Source organism: Lucilia cuprina, chromosome 6 (genome assembly GCF_022045245.1).
Source record: "Lucilia cuprina isolate Lc7/37 chromosome 6, ASM2204524v1, whole genome shotgun sequence".
NCBI lineage: Eukaryota > Metazoa > Arthropoda > Insecta > Diptera > Calliphoridae > Lucilia > Lucilia cuprina.
Genome location: NC_060954.1, coordinates 15,086,791 through 15,093,605, shown reverse-complemented (window position 1 = coordinate 15,093,605; position 6,815 = coordinate 15,086,791). Strand labels below are relative to the sequence as shown.

The 6,815-nt window shown below is 26.3% G+C and overlaps 1 protein-coding gene across 1 annotated transcript in view; it reads left to right on the top strand.

The window, feature by feature from the left end:
- Positions 1-400: 400 nt before the first annotated feature.
- LOC111683162 overlaps positions 401-6,815 on the top strand; it is a 187,168-nt gene continuing 180,753 nt past the window's right edge. The window contains exon 1 of the mRNA XM_046953446.1: positions 401-582. The gene's annotated coding sequence lies outside the window, so the exon portion shown is untranslated. The remainder of the gene's footprint in view (positions 583-6,815) is intronic.

Here is a 6,815-nt window from a genome sequence, read left to right as displayed (position 1 = left end):
TACTCGTTGTTAATCGGCTAATATTTGTAATAAAAAAAAAATAACAAAAGAAAATTCTATTTCAAAATTGTGTATAAATTTTTGCAAAATACAAGAAATGAAAAAAAGTGAAAAAATTATAATAAAAAAAATCATGTAAAATTCATAAGTTTTGTTTAAACCTTAAATCAATAAAATTTAAATATTAAAGAGAGCAAACAAAATATTTCAATTTTAACAAGAAAGCAAATATATCTATAGAAAATCCTTATCAAACAAAAAAAGTTTTTTTCTTTAAACACAAAAGAGCTAAAATAAATAGAAAATAAAAATTTATATATATTTCTATGTATGTGTGTGAGAGTGTTTAAAAAGGATTAAAAGTGGAAAAAAACATAAATATATTATTTTGCAATGTTAGCACTATAACAACAATAACATAAATTTTCTTTCAAAAAAACAAAAAAACCACAACAACTACTGCAACAACAATAACAAAAGAAACAAACAAACAAAAAAACGAAAACAACAGCAATAAAAGCACAACAATCCAAGGATTAAACAAGGATTATTTAAACAATCTCTAGGAAATTATACAAAAAAGTAATATTATATAAAAATAATTTTTAACAAATTTAAAAAATACATAATAATTTTAAGGAAATATATTTTATTAGGACTTTAAGTTTAATAAAAAAATATATATGAAACTAAAATTAAAAAAAAAGTAATTTTGTGATTTAAAATTAAATTACAAAAAAAATTATTTAAAATTGTGTATAATGCATTAAAAGTTGAAATTTTACAAGGATCAAAGTATACAAAGGTCCTTGTTTAAGACTTTTCTGTTTTTTTTTTTTATTCAAATGTTTCTCAAGGACACTATAAGCAATATGGATATTAAATTTGAAACATATTTTCAATTATATATTACTTCAAGTTATTAACCTTCTAAAAGAAAAATGTAAAAACAGAAAATGTTTTTTCGGAAATAAAAGAAAATTTCAAATATTTTTGTACTTATAAGCAAAAAGCTATACACTTATCAACACATCCTCCAAAGGCCTTTTATATGATTTATAATTCGTATATGATTGTTTGGCAAGAAATATGAAAAATATCACAAAAAACCAACAAAAAGGACCTCCTTAACCTTTGCTATAGTTTGAAAAATATTAAAGCTACAACAACTATTTCTAGAATTCTAGTGTTGGTATTCATTAAGCTTTCATTCTAGTTGATAATATCAAAAATTAAAGGGATACCCTAATGTTTATATATTTTTAAAGTAATTAATTTTGGAAATTATTTTCTTCAAAAAGGATTTAAGGAAAAAGCAGCCAATAATTTATCTTAACTCTAAAATGATTTGGGTATTAAATCAAAACAATAACAACAATTTCTTTATAACTTAAATCCTTAATATTTCTAAAATTTTTTAAAAATTAAAAAAAAAATTACAAAATTTAGATAAAAAATTTAATGGACTTTTTTTAAAAAATTCCTAAAAAAATCTACAAAAATCAAAAGAAGGTGTTCTGAAATTTCTAAGATTTATTTTATAAAAATTTAGTCATTAATTATGATTTTATGGATAATTGAGCGAAGTAACCTATTTTGTGATAAAATACAACAATATTAAAAAAATTTGCAGTTTAAAAATTTCTTAAAAATAGAAAATTTAAAAAAAATCAAAATTTTCTAAATTGATCGTAAAGCTAATAGTATGGCAAATAATAAAAATTAAATTTCATTAAAATCGATAAATAAATGTTAACATTATACCCATTTTAAAAACACACCAATCTTTCGAAAGAAAAACATTTTAAAAACAATATTAAATTTTCAAAAATTCATAAAAAATTCAAAACTTTAAATAGAGCTAAACTTTAGCTAATGCTATTAAAGCCAGATATATGTGTATATAAAATAACTTATATGTATATCTTAATAACAGCATTTTGCTAGGATTTTTTCTCTAGACAATTAAGTGAAGAGATAAATTTTTCTTAGAAATAAAAAAATTACTTATACAAAATTTTTAAAAATTTTAAAATGACAAGAATTTCCATTCTATTTCATAAAATGTAAAGGCACTTATGTTTTTAATAAATTTAAATATATCTTCCTAAAATCCATAAGTACTTGATTATTTAATGCTTATTTAAGCCTAAATTGATTAAAAATATATTACAAAAACTTTATGATTTTAAAAATTCTTAAAAAATTGTTATTAACCTAAAATGCTTATCGTGATTATATGGTCTTAAAACTGGATATATTGTTAACAAAATGTACTTTAGTTGATCAAAATCGGTTTAAAATTGTTCTACTTATGTACAATTCAGTGAAAGTACAACATTTTAAGAAATAGGCTAGATTAAAGCATGATAACGTTCGAAATTTTATAAAAATTCTAATTTCAAAACTCGCAATATAATTCTCAATTAATTAAGTTATTTTTCCTTAAGATCAAAGCTTGAATTTTGTTTATTTTTATGATAGAATGAAAGTGTCTTGATATGGTCATAACTACAAAAATTGAAATATACAGAGATCAAAAAAGGATCCTACTCGATTGAACTGTTATACATGGACTTGCTTGAACTTACTGTAACGATCTTTTTGTTATTTCATAAACAGTTTTTTGCAATGTTTTACAATTTGTAAGTGAGCTTCTTACAAGGTCTTGAGTGTATTACTTATCAACAAAAACTAGGTTATGTTTTTCAATTGTAATTACTTACCTAACAACATACTAGTCAATGACTATCACATATCGAATGGATTACCTAGAAGTAGTCTAATAAGGCCTTACTAATAATTAATTTATTAGTCCTCTTTCCTTTTCTCATGCAATTTACCGCGAATACTTTTTCTGATTCCTTGTAAGCGTTTGCCTTACGATTGTAACTACTTACCTAACAACATAATTTTCAATGACTATCACATATCGACTACATTACATAGAAGTGGTCTAATAAGGTCTTACTAATAATTAATGTATTCGTCTTTTTTCCTTTTTTCATGCAATTTACAGCGATTATTTTCTTTCTAATTACTTGTAAGCGTTTGCCTCCAACATGTTTGACACCTACATGTTAAAATAATGACTTTCAATTGTAATCACTTACCTAACAGCATAGATTATAATGACTATCACCTACCGAATGGATTACATAAAAGTAGTGTAATAAGGTGTTAATAATAATTAATTCATTTTTCCTCTTTCCTTTCTTTATGTTATTTACAGCGATTACCCTCTCTAATTACTTGTAAGCGTTTCCTCCAATGACATTAAAATAATGTCTTTAAATGCTATTGTGTAAGTGGATTTATGCATTTAAGCTCCCTATATGGTAATGCAAGTTTTTGCTGGGTATGTACCTAGCTCTATGGAATGCTTCATAATTCTTTATTAAAAAAAATAGATTTGTGCTAACAGTTTTATACACTTCCCTAACGTCAAACAATAGATACTAAATCGATTAAGTGATGTCCGTATAACTATCTGTCTGCCTGTCTGTCTGTCCGACTGATTATACACTCATTCCTAAACTTTTTAAATCAAACTTCACATATCACTTTCATGACAATTTGATGATATTTAATACTATCTACTGAGTTGGGCAGACTTACTTGGCTATTTATTTTACTGCAAATATACAAAATATATGTCGCTGTATTAGTACCCTGTATAGCGACCTAGCAGCAGTTCGGGCACTGACGAACTAAATATTTAATCTACTACTTAGGATTAGCCCTAGTCTCTGATACATTAAGGTGACTAGCTAACACATGCTTGTCCTAGGAGGAAGTCCATTGCTACCCTATTGATTACGAAGAAACAGCAAAAAGCTTAAGTTTGTTTTTCAAACTGTCCACTCACTTGCTTACAAAGGTGTTACTAAAGTGCCAATAGTCTTAACCCTTGTTTACAAAGAGTACATCTGTGACGAAAGACGAAATAGAGCCAACCAGTTGGTAAGGATGTATTGATTCTTTGTCGAACTGCTGCGTACGATTAGTTTAACTTGTTGCTGATTGTCATCAGTATCAAAGAATGTTTCTTTTTTCAAATTCATAAAGATTTTTCTTGAGTTTAAAATCACATTTTAATTATTTATACCCTACTCTACCTTAGTGGGGAATCGATTTAGCTATGTCCGTCTGTCTGTCCGTTCGTCCGTCCGTCTGTCTGTCTGTCCGTCCGTCCGTCCGTCTGTCCGTCCGTCTGTCCGTTAGTCTTTCCGTCTGTCCGTCCGTCCATGTAAATTTTGTAATCAAACTACAGGTCTCAATTTAAAAGATAACGCAATGAAATTTGATACATTATCTTCTATTGTCACAGGGATGAAGCCTATTAAAAATGGCTAAGATCGGTTCATTATTTCACCTAGCCCCCATGCAACTGAACCCACCGAATAGGGCTTTTAAGTTCATACTTATGTTTAATATACTTGTATCTCAACAAAAGGCAGCAAAACTAAATTCTTTACTATCCTTTATGACTCTCATGCATTTTATACTTAAAGGGCCTTATTTAACCCTAGCCTCTATAAAAGGCTCCCTTCAAAATTTGTCTAAAATGTCCACAATTTTATTCAGCAATAACTAAAGGACCTTTTGTGTTTTGTCAGTAAAATCACGAATCTTTGATCAGGGGAGTTCAATATTTTATTAGAACTAACAATAAAATCGATTTTTGGTTAGCTAGAACGGTTGGCGTTTCCGCTGACGATATGTATGTATCTATTGCAAAAAATTGTCATAGACTTTAAAGGAATTATAGATTTTTAAGTTTTTTTAGCTTAAACATATAAAATTTTAAAATATTTGGCGGCAAGATTAGTGACTTATATTGAAAATCCGAAAAAAATCTCTAAAACTCGAGCTTACATCGTCTTTAAAAAATATTAATTAATAATTTGTCAAAATTTCAATCAAATCAAAGCAGTTACCACAAAACAAAAAACATTATTTTCAAATTATGTTTAACAAGACAAGACAATTATAAATACATACTTACATATATACATACATACATACATACATGTGTATGTATGTAAATACGTCAAGACGCCAATATCAAATTACAAGTTAAATCAGTTGTATAATCTTGAGGTTTTTAATTAAAAGCAAGAAAAAAACTCAATTAAATTAAAAGATTTTTTTGAACAAATATTTAAAGAAAGAGTTTGACATTGATTGATCAAATAGTAAAGAATTTTTTTTTTTTTTTTTTAATTTACAAAAAAAATTCCCACATATGTAAATTAGTTTCCATAATATTTACTTTATTTTTATATTTTTCCAATAAAAACAAAGAAACACTTAAAAATCTTTAAGAAAAAAATCTTAAAAACAATTAAAATTATTTTCATGCTTGGGGATGTTAAAGAGATTATGTACGATTCTTAGTCGTTATGGTTGAGATATTCAAAAAAAGGAAATAAATTTAATTTCAATTATTACTTCCCATTGCTAAAGTGTAAAAATTTTCCCATACTTTGAATTAATAATTTAAGTTTAAAAAGATTTTCAATAATAAGTTTTCATTTTTAATTAGGAAAACCATTGATTTTTCTTTATGGAAATCTTGCATTATTAAATAAACTCCAAAATTAACACAGCAGCTCATTAGACAAGAAATTAATTCGATTTGTTTTGAAAACTTTGTTCAGCTCGATCTTCGAACATCGATTACTAAAGACCATATTTTATAAATTTTAATTATTTTTCAAAACTTATAACTCATTTCAAATGTTACCTGCTTCATTGCTAGACAAGTATTACTTAACTAATGTTAAAATTTTTTCTCCATTAATTTTCTTAAAACTTATTCAACTATTCATATTTTAATACCATTAACATTCATTTGCACAATTTCTTTTCTTTTTTTATTGCAATCTCCCATGACAGTTGTCTTTACACTTTTTGACACATTTGTTAACTTTTGAACAATTTAAAAAAAATATTGCTACATGCACGCCATGACAGACAGACGGACGGACGAACGAACAGACAGACATATAGATAGACATACTCAGTTCACATAGTAGGAAAAGGAAACTTAGAAATTTATGGTTTTTTTAAATATTAAAAATTATAAAAAAAAGAAAAGATAAAAAATTATTCATTCATAAATACTAGTACATGTATAAAGTAAAGTAACAGTAGTTATCCTTTTGTTAAATGCATTATAAATACATGTACATACTTCTCATCATCATCACCATTATCATATGTATGTATGTAAGAATAACTTGTATGTGTACAAAAACGTTTCCCTTATGTGAACTCACGTTTCAAGAAAATCTCTTAGGATTAGGCATAAATGAAACAATATCTAAAATGTGTTTAAGCCTAAACAGCAATAACAAAAACAACAACAGCAAGAACAAAAAGACCAAAAAAATACTAGAGTTATACAGACCTCATCAGAGACATCATCAATTGTAGCTGTTGCCGTTATGGTATGATGTCGGTTTTAGTAGAAAAAGTCATAAATAAATGGCGCAACTTTGTTACTGAGCATATAAAAAAACATGGGGTTTTCCATGCAATTTTTAAATGAAAGTAATAAACAGGTAGTGGCAGTTTTAAAGTAGTGTCGGATTCTCAAAAGAATTTAAAATTTAGAATATGTTTTCACTAAATTTCTATATGCTGCTCCAGACCGATCAGGTTTTAGTTTACTTCTAGTTCATATCTAGATCAGTTCTACCTCTGTTCTAGTTCAGTTTTAGTTCAGTTCTAGTTCAGTTCTAGTTCAGTTCTAGTTCAGTTCTAGTTCAGTTCTAGTTCAGTTCTAGTTCAGTTCTAGTTCAGTTCTA